The following is a 17,515-nucleotide window of genomic DNA, read 5'->3' on the forward strand; positions in this document are numbered from 1 at the left end:
AGGTGGTTGGTTACATTTAGGGACAGATCTAAATTTCCAAATATTTCCCATGACGCTCCTCTGTACTGTAAAATACATTGAAAGCCCACCCCATCACAGAATTAACTCAAAATAATGTTTACGACCACAAATAACAATAGCTGTAGAGACACTGCGTTTAAAAATGTAGATATCAACTTTGCCACTTCAGCATGCTTTTAGGGCACAGTTGATGCCACGCAGGGCTACGGGCCAGAAGGTTGAGGGTTCACCCACCACCATAGACGATCTCACTCTCCCTGCCTGTTTCATTATACTATGCACCTTTTGGGGGGGGGGTACTGTCATGTCCTGACCAGTAAAAGGGGTTATTTGTTATTGTAGTTTGGTCAGGGCGTGGCAGGGGGTGTTTGTTTTGTGTGTTTCGGGGGTTTTGGTTTATGTTCTATGTTATCTATTTCTATGTGTTTATCTAGTTTTCTATTTCTATGTTGGGTTTTTTGGCAATGACCTCCAATTAGAGGCAGCTGGTTGTCGTTGTCTCTAATTGGAGGCCATATTTAGTTGGGTTTGTTTTCTCTTGTGTTTGTGGGTGGTTGTTTCTAGTACAGTCTGTGCACCTTACTGGACTGTTTTTGTCATTTGTTTATTTTGATTAAGTGTTATCTTTAATAAAATAAGAAGATGAGCACTTTACCCGCTGCGTTTTGGTCCCCCTTCAACGACGCTTATGACATCTCCACAGTGGACTTAGTGTTATCCTGGATATGGCTGAAACACACTCCAGGACATGGGCTTGTAACAACCTACTATGAAAAAGTGCAATTTCAAGTTGCAAAAGGATGGAATTAGTTTTAATCTGACTCTTTGGAAAGTTGCCCTCACTGATGTCAGATCGTATCATTGTGGAATATTCTGGTATAATGAATGCTATTTTGGAAATGGTGCATATCTCATGATTCAAGGTCAGTGGAGAAATGGGAAGAGATTGGAAGACAGAAAATTATGTTTCCAATTTCAGATAATTTTTCTACTCAGAATGTCTAAATGTTGTGTGGTTCTCTTTAGCCAATGAATCTACTCAAGTGAAAGGAACCAAGCCTGACATTGAAGGTCAGACATTTGAACAGCTGATCTCTAAAAAAGGCTGCATGAAATGTAAAAATATTCTAAATATTTTATCTCATCCTCACACGGGGCACCAGATGTACATACAGTATTATACATTTTTTGTTTGTGTTTTTCTGGTCAACAATATTAACAATTCCCTCATATGTATGGAATTTTCTCCTATCCAGTGGCGACTTTAGCATACATTTATTTTATGCCAACAAAGCCGCTACACAACACTAAACAATACATAAATTGCAATGTAGCAGTGACAAACTGTGCCCACAAACTGTTAGGGCCTACATGAAGTTGTTCCAACATCAGAGTCCCAACACCTTCCCACTGCTACACCTGGCTATCAGCGGAGCCTTGTCTGGCAGCAAAACAGTTCATTCAGACTAATCTATTGCCTTTTAAAAAGCATAGCTGATATGGCTGATTTGCTTAAACAAATGCTGTTTCTACTGACAATTAAGATGTACAAACTATGGCATTAGGGGATGACGAGTGGATAAGAGGCAATCCGTAATTTCGGTTAAGATATTAATGAGCGAGCTACGATGGACGTAGTCAATATAACTATTTGTTCAGCACTTTTGAAATGTACAGTGACAGAATTCAGAACATGAGCCGTTCTTACAGTATTCTCCCTGTACACCAAGTCAGAACCATAGGATAAATAAAGGGGGCATATAAGCTGCCAATGAAAGCTCTTACAATATTAGATGAGGACATTTCTCTAAAACAGGCAATAGGCTAAATGTGCACAACCAAGTCAGAACAGTAGGGAGAGGCACATGGGCTACTAACAGCTTACTACACAACATACACTTAGTATTACTTTCTTAGCTACACTACACATATCTCCCTGGCATAATACATCATTTATGCAGCAGTATACAATACATTTTTGGACTCACCTTGTTGTGCTGTGTTCACTTGAACAGGAAGGTTGCGCAGCGGTCCTTCGTGGCTAATTTTGTCATCAAACTTTGTCATCAAAGTCTGGCATTCTCTTGATTTATGGTGCTTTCAAGACAACTGGGGACTCTGAAAAAAACAAGGTTGAATCATGCTGTCAGTGATCTTCAGGTCGGAGCTCTAGAAAGAGGCCAGAGTTCCCGACTTGGAATTCCGAGTTGGATGACGTATTTTCAAAACATATTTTCCCAGTCGGAGCTCGTTTTTTTTCAGAATTCCCAGTTGTCTTGAACTCACTGAAGTCTGAGATTTCCCAGTTCCAAGTTTCTAGTTGTTTCGAACGGAGAAGTCATGCTGGATTGACAGCAATATTTGAATCCTCAGCATGTCAAAAGGCTGAAATATGGACATTTTACTTTACATTATGTTACCAAAGCTGACGAGCACTGAAACATTTGAAAAGACAGTAAACCACATTTGTATTTGTAACAGCTGAAGGATTGAGAAACTGAATCATTGAATTTATCTATTTCCTGATGAAGTAAATGATGAAGAAGATGTTCGGACAGCAGAGGAGAAATCCAGTTCTTATGAAGGAGAAGAGGACAAGGATCCTCATATACGCTTCAGTCGCCACTTGAATATCACCCCCTGAAACAATTACATGTTTTCCATTATACAGTAGGGGTTATTACAGTGTAATAGCATGTATTTTATTTTGCTATTATTTGATCAGGTAAGTCAGCACGTAGGGAGGATGGTAGCCTAGTGGTTAAGAGCACTGGGCCAGTATTTGAAAGGTTACTGGTTCGAATCCCCGAACTGTCAATGTGCCCTTTAGCAAAACACTTAACCCTAATTGAGCTGGACAGTTCTGGCAAATTACTAACATGTTAATGAAGTCATTGAGAACACATTTTCTTTTATAATAACCAACTGTGTATGTAAATGTAATGTTTATGTAATTTGAACAAAAGAGCATAAGAAGTTTATCTTGAATGTCCAGCTTGGTCCCGTTCCCAAACAGTATCTCACCACATGAGGCCACAGCAGAGTAGTAAGTCCCAGCATCAGAGAGGCTGAGGTTCCTCATGGGGAGGTTGTAGACACAGCTCTGTGTAGGAGACCCAGCCTCAGGGCTCTTCTCACACTGATCACTCCTGTCTCCATTGGTGTAAATGATTCCTGGATGGGATTCTCCTGAGCCATGTCTGAACCAATAGACAATGTGTTCTCCTGCACAGGTCTCCATGTGTATTGTACAGTTCAGAGTCACAGACTCTCCTGGCTGGACTGACTCAGACACAGACTGAATCTGAAAAGAGGGTTTAAAAATGTCATTAAATCTGTCTTAACTATCTACAACTTTCCTGTTTCAAGTGTTCTTACTCAATAAGAGAATCTTCACAATGTGATAATACCTGATATAAAAAAATTCCTAAAATGGTGTTTGCTTAGGTTAACCCATCACTACTCTTTGTCTACCAATTCAGACTTTCTCTAAAAATATTTTACAGAATATTAAAATAATTTTCTCAGGACTGTACCTTTTACATAGACAATTGTCCAAATTCCAACTCATTTGAGTGAGTGCTCCCAAAGTAGTACGTGACTGAATCCGAGCTGAGATACTGAGTCTGAGATACTGAGGTGATTTATTCCTTGGCCGCTTTGCATTGAAAATTGAGGGTTACCCTTGAACTCACGGTACAATGTAGGACTCTTGTCACATGGTTGAGATAAGCTGAGGTTTTTCTCCAAAGGGTTGCTTGAACCAGGAGAAATGCATGGCCACGTCGCCTTCATAGAAGTGCTGCAAAGTCACTGTGTCCCCAACATTGGTTGATATGAGACCACTCTCCTGTTGTATGGCTGAGGGCTCAGTCCCAGCTCATGCATGAACTACAACAAAAGAAAAGACAACATCTTACACAAATATATTAACTGTTATATATACATAACAATGCAAGATTGGAATGCCTCAAAGTGTCTGTGAGTTTTAATAAAAATGTATTGTACCATTATAGTCCCTGATGAAGGCTATTGCTAAAAGTGACTGAGTAAAAAAATGTATACCTAACATGCCATCATAATAAAATGAAATTAAACATACCCATCTCTCCAAGAAGACAAAACGTGCACAATGGTGCGAACATCCTAACAGCTATCATCTTCTTCAAAACCTGTGTCTTGAGTGGAACAGAACAGTCTACCTCTGTAGAACAACACTTCTCAAATGAAGTTTTTTTGTTCCTGAGATAGATTCTGCGGTATCTCATTCAGCATTTCAGTACATTTTAGGGTTTTCGCAGTGAACAGCGAAGATATGCTGAGGGTAGGCTAAGTGCCCCTGTTGTGACTTGACCTAACCCAGATTCCAAGAGACCGAAAGCCAGAGCTGAACTTCCTGTTGGGCTGACGTTATTGTGTTTATCTTACATGATCTATGCTTTCAAATGTAATGCAGCAAAGGTGAGAATTACACTTTTCGAATCAAATCAAATCAAAATCAAATCAAACTTTATTTGTCACATGCGCCGAATACAACAAGTGTAGACTTTACCGTGAAATGCTTACTTAACCAACAGTGCAGTTCAAGAAGAAGAAAATATTTACCATGTAGACTAAAATAAAAAGTAATAATAAAAAGTAACACAATAAGAATAACAATAATGAGGCTATATACAGGGGGCACCGGTACCAAGTCTGTGGGCAGGGGTACAAGCTAGTTGAGGTAAACTGTACATGTAGCTGGGGGTGAAGTGACTATGCATAGGTAACAAACAAACAGCGAGTAGCAGCAGTGTACAAAAGGGGGGTCAATGTAAATTGTCCGGTGGCGATTTTATGAATTGTTCAGCAGTCTTGTGGCTTGGTGGTAGAAGCTGTTGAGGTACCGCTTGCCATGCAGTAGCAGAGAAAACAGTCTATAACTTGGGTGACTGGAGTCTCTGACAATTTTATGGGCTTTTCTCTGACACCGCCTATTATATAGGTCCTGGATGACAGGAAGCTTGGCCCCAGTGATGTACTGGGCCGTTCGCACTACCCTCTGTAGCGCCTTACGGTCAGATGCCGAGCAGTTGCCATACCAGGCGGTGATGCAACCGGTCAGGATGCTCTCGATGGTGCAGCTGTAGAACCTTTTAAGGATCTAGGGACCCATGCCAAATCTTTTCAGTCTCCTGAGGGGGAAAAGGTTTTGTCGTGCCCTCTTCACCACTGTCTTGGTATGTTTGGACCATTATAGTTCGTTGATGATGTGGACACCAAGGAACTTGAAACTATCGACTACAACCCCCGTCGATGTTAATGGGGGCCTTTTCCTGTAGTACACGATCAGCTCCTTAGGCTTGCTCACATTGAGGGAGATGTTGTTGTCCTGGCACCACACTGCCAGTTCCCTGACCTCCTCCCTACAGGCCGTCTCATCATTGTAGGTGATCAGGCCTACCACTGTTGTGTCGTCAGCAAACTTAATGATGGTGTTGGAGTCATGTTTTTCTACGCAGTCGTGGGTGAACAGGGAATACAGGAGGGGACTAAGTACACACCCCTGGGGGGCTCCCGTATTGAGGATCAGCGTGGCAGATGTGTTGTTGCCTACTCTTACCATCTGGGGGTGGCCCGTCAGGAAGTCTAGGATCCAGTTGCAGAAGGAGGTGTTTAGTCCCAGAGTCCTTTGTTTAGTGATGAGTTTTGAGGGCACTATGGTGTTGAACGCTGAGCTGTAGTCAATGAACAGCATTATCACATAGGTGTTCCTTTTGTCCAGGTGAGAAAGGGCAGTGTGGAGTGCGATTGAGATTGCGTCATCTGTGGATCTTGGAGCGGTATGTGAATTGGAGTGGGTCTAGGGTGTCCAGGAGGATGCTGTTGATGTGAGCCATGACCAGCCTTTCAAAGCACTTCATGGCTACTGACGTGAGTGCCATGGGGTGGTAATCATTCAGGCAGGTTACCTTCGCTTCCTTGGGCACAGGGACTATGGTGGTCTGCTTGAAACATGTAGGTATTACAGACTCTGTCAGGGAGAGGTTGAAAATATCAGTGAAGACACTTGACAGTTGGTCAGCGCATGCTTGAGTACACGTCCTGGTAATCCGTCTGGCCCATCGGCTTTGTGAATGTTGACCTGTTTAAAGGTTTTGTTCACATCGGCTACCGAGAGTGTTATCACACAGTCATCCAGAACAGCTGGTGCTCTCGTGCATGCTTCAGTGTTGCTTGCCTCGAAGCGAGCATAAAAGGCATTTAACATGTCTGATAGGCTCACGTCACTGGGCAGCTCGCGCCTGGGTTTCCCTTTGAAGTCTGTAATAGTATTCAAGCCCTGCCACATGCGATGAGCGTCAGAGCTGGTGTGGTAGGATTCAATCTTAATCCTGTATTGATGCTTTGCTTGTTGGATGGTCCGTCTGAGGGCATAGCGGGATTTCTTATAAGCGTCCAGCTCCTTGAAAGTGGCAGCTCTAGCCTTTAGCTCGATGTGGATGTTGCTTGTATTCCATGGCTTCAAGTTGGGATATGTACGTGCAGTCACTGTGGAGATGACGACATCGATGCACGTATTGATGAAGCCGATGACTGAGGTGGTGGAATCTTCTCAGGTTTTGGCCTGCCATATGAGTTATGTTATACTCACAGACACCATTCAAACAGTTTTAGAAACTTTAGGGTGTTGTCTATCCAAAGCCAATAATTATATGCATATTCTAGTTTCTGGGCAGTAGTAATAACCAGATTAAATCGGGTACGTTTTTTATCCGGCCGTGTAAATACTGCCCCCAAGCCCTAACAGGTTAATTCCATGATGTAAGGCAACAAAATAGGAAAAATGCTTATGGGGTGTATACTTTCGCAAGCCACAGTAATCCAGAGAGAGGTGTTTTATACAACAGCCTTTGTGTGTTCTCTTTTCGACTCCCTCCGCATAATCAAACGTCTGAATTTTCTCCATCTCCTTAGCTATCATACTCTGCTTCCACCAGGCATTCCATTGATTTCACAACTTGTTCCTCCGGAAAGTGGAGAGTGGAGAGCATTAGCAACATTGTCACAGTTCTTCATGATACTTTGTTTACTTTTACGTGTTAGAAAGGATTACCTACACATACTGAGAAGCTCATGTTATATACAGAAGCGTGCAACATGGCAGACCAATCCAAACTCATCTCTCGGCAGGTTCAACGCATCCATTATCTCAGCGAACCATGGCTAGCGGGAAGATTCCTGTCGTTTTCCGTGTCAAAACAAACTAGCCTCGTAATTAAAAAAATTTATCCATATTTACAGATGGCATTCAAGTTTGTTATTAAGGAACATGAAAGTTCACATGTTCCAGAAGACCTATCTGCCCAAAAAAAGCATTTACTTTCAAATGCCTCTCCTGTGAAGTAGTGACGTGCGACATATGCCTAGATTCCTGAAACGGAATAGCGAGCAGTAGTTTTCCAACAGTTTAAGCTAGCCCGTTTTTGTTGTAAGCTATAGTGCGGCGGCTGCTTTCGCAGGTGTTATTGAAGAGGATGTTGATGCTAATTAGATTTTCAAGATTAACTTTAAACAAGAAGTTGTTTCGAATGATCATCATCTGCTGAGTGGTACTGTTTTTTTATTGCAGCATGCTTGCTGTTGCTAGCTATCTCTTTGAAAATAATGTGTTATGGGTGTGAAACATTATTAAATTTAACCACTAGATCAATGGTTAGTGTGTGTGCTTAATATGATAACGATGTTTGCAATGGGAAGTAATAGTTGTACATTTCGATTGGGAAATGCTTAGCCTAATGGTTGTGTTTTTGTGATATTATGATTGGGACCTACTGGCTTATTATGTCCTAATGAATGGGCTGATTATTCTTTAACATCATGCTGTGTGTGACTGCTGTCTTTCTATCAGTCTATGTGTTTTACAAAAAGTGTGCTCTCCTACATGGAGTGAGCTGGTATTACAGTCGCTGTCCTTTCAGCATCACAAGCCAGTCAAACTCACATCCTTTGATGTGTCATTGTGTGATAGTGTTAGGCTACCAAAGGTTGTGTAAGCAATGTGGTTGTTGTTGTTATTAACGTTAGTCTGAGTGCTGTCTCAGTTTCTCTATTTTTTTGAGTTTGGTACACTGTTTTGGAACATGTTTTCCCCCCTTTGAAGACCTACAGTAGGTCCAATAGCCATGGTTCACCACTGCCTTTAAGGTATACTATGGGTGAACTACAAGCCACGGCTCCTGCCAATCGCAAGATTTCCTAAATTCAGTGATCTATGGTGCAGTCAAAAGAGTGCCCCTTATTGGCAAACCACCACCAATTCCAGCCAATAGTTAGCCACTCCAGGAGGTCCTTCCGCCCACTACAATAAATTAAACCAACCGTGATGGGAATCTCACCGTGAGAACAGATTTAGATTTGTAATATTTACTGTCAGACACTTTCAAAGGTTCTTGGTATTCTTGGCATTCTCTCAACCAGCTTCACGAGGAATGCTTTTCCCACAGTCTTGAAGGAGTTCCCACATATGCTGAGCACTTGTTGTCTGCGTTTCCTTCACTCTGCGGTCCGACATCCTTAACCATCTCAATTTGGTTGAGGTCGGGGGATTGGGGAGGCCAGGTCATCTGATGCAGCACTCCATCACACTCCCTCTTGGTAAAATAGCCCTTACACAGCCTAGAGGTGTGTTGGGTCATTGTCCTGTTGAAAAACAAATGATAGTCCTACTAAGCCCAAACCAGATAGGATGGTGGATTGCTGCAAAATGCTGCGGTAGCCATGCTGGTTAACTGTGCCTTGAATTCTAAATAAATCACCAGCAAAACAACACCACACCATAACACCTCCTCCTCCATGGTTTACGGTGGGAAATACACATGCGGAGATCATCCGTTCACCCACACCGCATCTCACAAAGACACGGCTATTGGAACCAAAAATCTCCAATTTGGACTCCAGACCAAAGGACAAGTTTATTTGCAGCAATTGAACCATGAATGATTGATTCACATTGTCTCCTCTGAATAGTTGATGTTGAGGTGTGTGTGTTACTTGAACTCTGTGAAGCATTTATTTGGGCTGCAATTTATGGCTGGTAACTCTAATGAACTTATCCTCTGCAGCAGAGGTAACTCTGGGTCTTCTTTCCTGTGGCGGTCCTCAGGAGAGCCAGTTTCATCATAGCGCTTTATGGTTTTTGCGACTGCATTGTAGAAAATTCAAAGTTCTTGAAAGTTTCCAATATGACTGACCTTCATGTCTTAAAATAATGGACTGTCGTTTCTCTTTGCTTATTTGAGCTGTTCTTGCCATAATATGGACTTGGTCTTTTACCAAATAGGGCTATCTTCTGTATACCACCCCTACCTTGTCACAAAATAAATAATTGGCTCAAACGCATTAACCTGTTGGGGGTAGGGGGCCGTATTGACACGGCCGGATAAAAAACGTACCCAATTTAATCTGGTTACTACTCCTGCCCAGTAACTAGAATATGCATATAATTATTGGCTTTGGATAGAAAACACCCTAAAGTTTCTAAAACAGTTTGAATGGTGTCTGTGAGTATAACAGAACTCATATGGCAGGCAAAAACCTGAGAGGATTCTATATGGGAAGTGGCCTGTCTGCCAAGTTGTTGTTCATCTGGGCTCTTTTTATTGAAGACTGAGGATCTTTGCTCTAACGTGACACTTCCTACGGCTCCCATAGGCTCTCAGAGCCCGGAAAAGCTGAACGATATCGAGGCAGCCTCTGGCTGGAACACATTATCGCTTTTGGCAAGTGGCCGATCAGAGTACTATGGGCTTAGGCGCGTGCCCGAGTCGACCCCATTCTTTATTTTCTTTCGTCTGTTTACCTAAATGCAGATTACCGGTCGGAATATTATCGTTTTTTTACGAGAAAAATGGCATAAAAATTGATTTTAAACAGCGGTTGACATGCTTCGAAGTACGGTAATGGAATATTTAGAATTTTTTTGTCACGAAATGCGCCATGCTCGTAACCCTTATTTACCCTTTCGGATAGTGTCTTGAACGCACGAACAAAACGCCGCTATTTGGATATAACTATGGATTATTTGGGACCAAACCAACATTTGTTATTGAAGTAGAAGTCCTGGGAGTGCATTCTGACGAAGAACACCAAAGGTAATAACATTTTTCTTATAGTAAATCTGACTTTGGTGAGTGATAAACTTGCTGGGTGTCTAAATAGCTAGCCCTGTGATGCCGGGCTATCTACTGAGAATATTGCAAAATGTGCTTTCACCGAAAAGCTATTTTAAAATCGGACATATCGAGTGCATAGAGGAGTTCTGTATCTATAATTCTTTAAATAATTGTTATGCTTTTTGTGAACGTTTATCGTGAGTAATTTAGTAAATTCACCGGAAGTTTGCGGGGGGTATGCTAGTTCTGAACGTCACATGCTAATGTAAAAAGCTGGTTTTTGATATAAATATGAACTTGATTGAACAAAACATGCATGTATTGTATAACATAATGTCCTAGGTGTGTCATCTGATGAAGATCATCAAAGGTTAGTGCTGCATTTAGCTGTCTTCTGGGTTTTTGTGACATTATATGCTAGCTTGAAAAATGGGTGTCTGATAATTTCTGGCTGGGTACTCTGCTGACATAATCTAATGTTTTGCTTTCGTTGTAAAGCCTTTTTGAAATCGGACAGTGTGGTTAGATTAACGAGAGTCTTGTCTTTAAAATGGTGTAAAATAGTCATGTTTGAGAAATTGAAGTAATAGCATTTCTAAGGTATTTGAATAACGCGCCACAGGACTCTCAGACTAACACTGGGGAATATATATATATCCAATCTGCACACCCACCCAACACATTTCTTTGAAAAGGTTCTACCGGGAACCAAAAAGGGTTTTTCAAACGGTGCCCCCTATGGGACAGCCGAATAACCCTTTTAGGTTCTAGATATCACTATGTTCTGTGAGTGTACCTGCTCAAAATAACCTGGTCACTTTTCCACCACGTAACATGTGTAAGTAGAAACGCGTGGGTGATTTGAGGGGCGGTTGACAATGATGTGAGATGGAGACAGTAGACATTTTATGCGTCACCCTCTCTCTGCTGAAGACAAACAACCTGCACAACAGGAAGACTGGCCTTCAGGTCTCACCACACCTCTCAGTGCATCAAAACCACACACGCTCTTTTCACACCTCATCTGGATGATAAACACCAGACACCTGCTGCTCAGTTAGATGTGCAAATTATGTGAAGAATACAAACAAGCTAAAAGCCTTCCCCATAACCTAAAGTATTGCGTGTCATCTCAATAGTTTGATCAACTATTTTCCTTCATGAAAACCTCTCACCCATTCCCTCAAAAAGAACGACTTAATGTTCACAGTGCTATTTATTCATGCTTATACAATAAGTGCATACACAGGGATTTTGTGAAAGCAAGTAACATACTACATACAGTCTTGATATTGGCCTTAGCTTTATCTATTTCCTGGTGGTGTAGATGATGAAGATGGTAGGACAGCAGAGGAGAACTCCAGTTCTTATGATGGAGAGAAGGACCAAGATTGTCATCTATGGATCAACATCTGAATGAAATTAAATCTACTGTATCACTCCACTGTAGTGTGTTGGGCAGCAGCCGAAAACGTGTTATCAATCATTAACTGTAATGTTAATGTCTTTCTAATAACATATGGGTTAAGAAATGTAAGCTACCTTCAACATCCAGCTTGGTCCCTTTCCCAAACAGTATCTCCCCACATGAGGCCACAGCACAGTAGTAAGTCCCAGCATCAGAGAGGCTGAGGTTCCTCTTGGGGAGGTTGTAGACACAACTCTGTGTAGGAGACCCAGCCTCAGGGCTCTTCTCACACTGATCACTCCTGTCTCCATGGGTGTAAATTATTCCAGGATGGGATTCTTCTGAGCCATGTCTGAACCAATAGACACTGTGTTCTCCTGCACAGGTCTCAGTGTGTATTGCACAGTTAAAAGTCACAGAGTCTCCTGGCTGGACTGACTGACTACTGTACAACATGCTGGGTCCTGGAATCTGCACCTTTTCCAGGACTATAAAATCACATTACCATCAATGATTTGCACAATTTCCAAATACAACATGTCTTTGCTAAAAGAGAAGATAAAACACCTGTATGCATACCCTGATGTATCAGAAAAACAGTACTCCCGAAGATCATGCTTTCATAATCAATTGCAGCACAGTAATACATCCCCATGTTGGATGCTGTGGAATCTGCAATGGTCAGCACAAATCTGGTGCCACTCTTCCTTGTAGCAAAGCAAAGCTTTTTGTCAAACTCTCCAAAGACAATTGCAGTGGGAATACAGAGATACCATCTGGGGCTTGTCCTGGCATCGTCATACACAGTGATGAAGCATTCCAAATCAACTGTGTCTTCAAGAGTGAAGGTGCTCCAAACATCAGACTGAGTGACAACAACAGAAAGAGACAAAGCTGAAAGATAAATATTTATATTAATAAAGAATCCACATATCATAGTTCATGCATGTCCTGTAAGAACTCAAAATATCTGTTTTCTGCAATACGTAAGCATGATTGTCCCCTTTAAATAGTAAGTTTGCACTCTTATTACCCCTAGCTTTACCTATTAGGATTGACAGATAGATTTTCTTCATATAACAGACAGTTTCATCATTGTCCTTCTAATGTGTATACTGGTCATATTGTCTGTCAGATAAGAGTGAGAGACAAGGGGTTAGCTGTCGTACACATCAGAGGTGAACATTCTTATCTGTTTCTGATTTTTTAAACTGTACCTAAATGATACTTTGTGCATGACAAGTCATTTTTCCAACAATTGTTTACAGACAGATTATTTCACTTATAATTCACTGTATCACAATTCCAGTGGGTCAGAAGTTTACATACACTAAGTTGACTGTGCCTTTAAACAGCTTGGAAATATCCAGAAAATGATGTCATGGCTTTAGAAGCTTCTGATAGGCTAATTGACATAATTTGAGTCAATTGGAGGTGTACCTGTGGATTTATTTCAAGGCCTACCTTCAAACTGAATGCCTCTTTGCTTGACATCATTGGAAAATCAAAAGAAATCAGCCAAGACCTCAGAAAAGAAATTGTAGACCTCCACAACTCTGGTTCATCCTTGGAGCAATTTCCAAATGCCTGAAGGTACCACGTTCATCTGTACAAACAATAGTATGCAAGTATAAACACCAGGGGCCCACGCAGCCATCATAACGCTCAGGAGGAGATGCATTCTGTCTCCTAGAGAGGAATGTACTTTGGTGCGAAAAGTGCAAATTAATCCCAGAATAACAGCAATTGACCTTGTGAAGATGCTGGAGGAAACAGGTACAAAAGTATCTATATCCACAGTAAACGAGTCCTATATCAACATAACCTGAAAGGCCGCTCAGCAAGGAAGAAGCCACTGTTCCAAAACCACCATTAAAAAAGCCAGACTATGGTTTGTAACTGCACATGGGGACAAAGATCGTACTTTTTGGTGAAATGTCCTCTAGTCTGATAAAACAAATATAGAACTGTTTGGCCATAATGACCATTGTTATGTTTGGAGGAAAAAGGGAGACGCTTGCAAGCTGAAGAACACCATCCCAACCGTGAAGCACAGGGGTGGCAGCATCATGTTGTGGGGGTGCTTTGCTGCAGGAGGGACTGGTACACTTCACAAAATAGATGAGGTCATGAGGAAGGAAAATAATGTGGATATATTGAAGCAACATCTCAAGACATCAGTCAGGAAGTTAAAGCTTGGTCACAAATGGGTCTTCCAAATGGACAATGACCCCAAGCATACTTCCAAAGTTGTGGCAAAATGGCTTAAGGACAACAAGGTCATGGTATTGGAGTGGCCATCACAAAGCCCTGAGCTCAATCCCATAGAAAATGTGTGGGCAGAACTGAAAAAGCATGTGTGAGCAAGGAGGCCTACAAACCTGACTCAGTTACACCAGCTCTGTCATGAGGAATGAGCTCTGGAAGGCTACCCAAAACGTTTGACCCAAGTTAAACAATTTAAGGAAATGCTACCAAATACTAATTGAGTGTATGTAAACTTCTGACCCACTGGGAATGTGATGAAAGACATTTCACATTGTTAAAATAAAGTGGTGATCCTAACTGACCAAAGACTGGGAATTTTTATTAGGATTAAATGTCAGGATTTGTGAAAAACTGAGTTTAAAGGTATTTGGCAAAGGTGTATGTAAACTTCTGACTTCAACTGTATGTGTACATATAATTAGGAATAAAACAACAGATTAACAGTAGCAGCAGCGTATGTGATGAGTCGAAAAAGTTACTGCAATGCAGATAGTCTGAGTAGCTATTTCTTTAATTAGGTACTGTATTTAATTAACTATTTAGGAGTCTTATGGCTTGGGGTAGAAGCTGTTCAGGGTTCGATTGGTTCGATTGGTTCCAGACTTGGTGCATCGGGACCGTTTGCCGTGGGAACAGTCTATGACTTGGGTGGCTGGAGTCTTTGACCATTTTTAGGTCCTTCCTCTTTCACAGCCTGGTATAGAGTTCCTGGATGGCAGGGAGCTCGACCCCAGTGATGTACTGGGCCATACACACTACCCTCTGTAGCGCCTTGCAGTCTGGTCCTTAGTGATACGCTTGGAGGGCACTATGGTGTTGAACTCTGAGCTATATTCAATAAATAGCAGTCTCACATAGGTGTTCCTTTTATCCAGGTGAGAAAGTGCAATAGAGATTGCGTCATCTGTGGATCTGTTGGGGCAGTATGCAAATTGGTGTGGGTCCAGGATGATGGTGTTGATGTGAGCCATGACCAGCTTTTCAAAGCATTTCATAGCTACAGATGTGAGTGCTACGGGACGATAGTCATTTAGACAGGTTACCTTTGCGTTCTTGGGCACAGGGACTATGGTTGTCTGCTTGAAACATGTACAGTACATTGTGCATGTTCATTCATACTGTAATTATTATTCATGTCCTCACCTGGGATTTGAACTCACAACCTCTTACACCAATCTTCCTGCTACACCACCATGTTTGTGCCAATGATCAGTTAATCTGACTATTCTCCATCATTGATTAGATTTTCTTATTTCAGCGATTTTCAATTTTTTCATTTTTTTCTATATAGTTGTCTAATGTTGGTGTGGCATATTACTTACTTTGTTTTAATGTTACACCTTAATCACTATGATAAATAAAATAGTTTTTCTTGAGTGTACTTTTAACAGAGCTGATGTATTTCACAAACACATACTCACATCCATCGACATTCTCGCACAACAAGGGTTTTAAAAGTAATCATTTGGAAATATATAGCAACAACACCACCATCTTCCTCAAAATCACAAATGTGGATTCATCGGACTCTGGCCTGTATTTCTGTGGAATGTTTCCACAAAGCTACATGGTCTTTGTCAATGCAACGTTTCTAAAGGTTCAAGGTAAGTTTTCAACTATTTATCTGGATTTTGATATACACTGAGTGTACAAAACATTAACAATACCTTCCTAATACTGAGTTGCACCACCCCCCTTTTGCCTTATGAATAGCCTCAATTCTTCGTGGCATGAACTCTACAAGGTGTCGAAAACATTCCACAGGGATTCTGGCCCATGCTGACTCCAATGCTTTCCATAGTTGTATCAAGTTGGCTGGATGTCCTTTGGGTGGTGGACCATTCTTGATACACACGGGAACTGTGGAGCATGAAAAACCCAGCAGCGGTGCAGTTCCTGACACAAACCGGTGCACCTGGCACCTACTACCATACCCCGTTCAAAGACACTTACATTTTTTGTCTTGACCATTCAACCTATGAATGGCACACATACACAATCCATGTCTCAATTGTCTAAAGGCTTTAAAATCCTTCTTTAACCTGTCTCCTCCACTTCATCTACACTGAAGGGGACTTAACAGGTGACATCAATAAGGAATCATAGCTTTCAAATGGATTCACCTTGTCAGTCTATGTCTTGGAAAGAGCAGGTGTTGATAACATTTTGGACACAGTGTATGTTAGGTATTTTGATGTAACACTGAAAAATATGTATTAATCTAATCAGGAGTTAATGAAAGTGTAATCAGTGTCTGACTATTAAGAGGCCTGGGTTTTTGTGGCACAGCCGTTAGACACTTTTCCTTTTAACTGTCGTCCCCGTCCACGTTGCAGCCCTTACTCTTTCCTGTTAAGGACAAACCACTACTGACCATAGTATTTCCTCTCTCAGAAATTCCAATTGCATTTACCAATCTTGATGTTACAGGGTACAACGGAGGTGAGGAAATACCAGAGTCATCTAAAGAAAGTGAGTTCCTTATAATGTTTTTTGTTTTACTGTTAAAAAATGCAGCAAATTTAGCTCTGTCTTTAGATTATCACAAACTGATTTAAAGCTAGAAACCTAAATTGAAACAATAACAAGCCTCTGTTTTAGTACAAAGCTGAGGGATGGGCCTGGAGAAATGTAACCACTCAAATTCATAGATAGAGCTATGGATGCAAGGACTGACCATCCATAATATAAAAATTATAGTTGTAACCATCTTTTGAAGATATAGAGTGTTTGCTTACATTCACATTGTTTACAAACATTGGAGTAAAACAAGCTTATATTTTGGGTACTGATTGGCTACGACACTTGAACTAAGCTCATGAGGCATTTATAAGTTATATTCTTCAAGACTCAATGGGTATCCAGAATTAATTTAAAAGTGTGTCAAATTAATTTTCCCCCGGGGGCCACGTACTGTTTTCACTGAGGTCCGGAGGGCAGCACTGAAAATGTGTTATATTTCCTCGCTGTCAAAATGTGCCCTCTATCCATCATTTTAAACATTTCCAACGCTCCCTGACTGTCTAGCTTTCATTTCGATGATAGTTAGTGAGATGAACAGAGTGAAGAGACTGTATATATGTACAGCCATTATCATTCCTACACAGCTTCAATTTAGTTTAAGAAATTTACCACTGGCACAGACATCAGTTCAGTCTAGTTTTGATTTTCACTTGGTTGAATTGTCAACTAATGTGAATTCAACATGAAATCAACAAAACATTTCACCATGTCATTCCCTTAAGTTTGACTTTTTTCAAATCCAATAAGTTTTCCACGTCGATTCAACGTCATCACTTTGAATTTTTGGGTTGAAATGACGTGGAAACAACGTTGATTCAACCAGTTTGCCCAGTAGGCTAAGTGTTTTCTTTTCTTTCTTTTTTTTCTTCTTAAATAACTCAAACCATCCACGGGCCGGATCCGGCCATATGTTTGACAACCCTGATCTAATAGGACATTGTAATGAAACCTTAGGAAAGGTTGATGGAACCATGAAGCTCTTCCTACTGGTTGTGATCCTGGGTGTTATAACTGCTGTTCTACTGATAATCATCCTCATCCTGGTCCTCGAGTTCAGAAGAGATGCAAACAGACTAAACACAGGTGCAGTGGAGGACCACAATCCGTATACAGTCACCTCCAAAATTATTGTCACCCTTGA

At 41.2% G+C, this 17,515-nt stretch overlaps 1 pseudogene; it reads right to left on the reverse strand.

Moving 5' to 3' along the window:
* Positions 1–2,638: 2,638 nt before the first annotated feature.
* On the reverse strand, positions 2,639–4,127 carry LOC106577726 (uncharacterized; annotated as a pseudogene).
* Positions 4,128–17,515: the final 13,388 nt, after the last annotated feature.

Source organism: Salmo salar, chromosome ssa18 (genome assembly GCF_905237065.1).
Source record: "Salmo salar chromosome ssa18, Ssal_v3.1, whole genome shotgun sequence".
Lineage (NCBI taxonomy): Eukaryota > Metazoa > Chordata > Actinopteri > Salmoniformes > Salmonidae > Salmo > Salmo salar.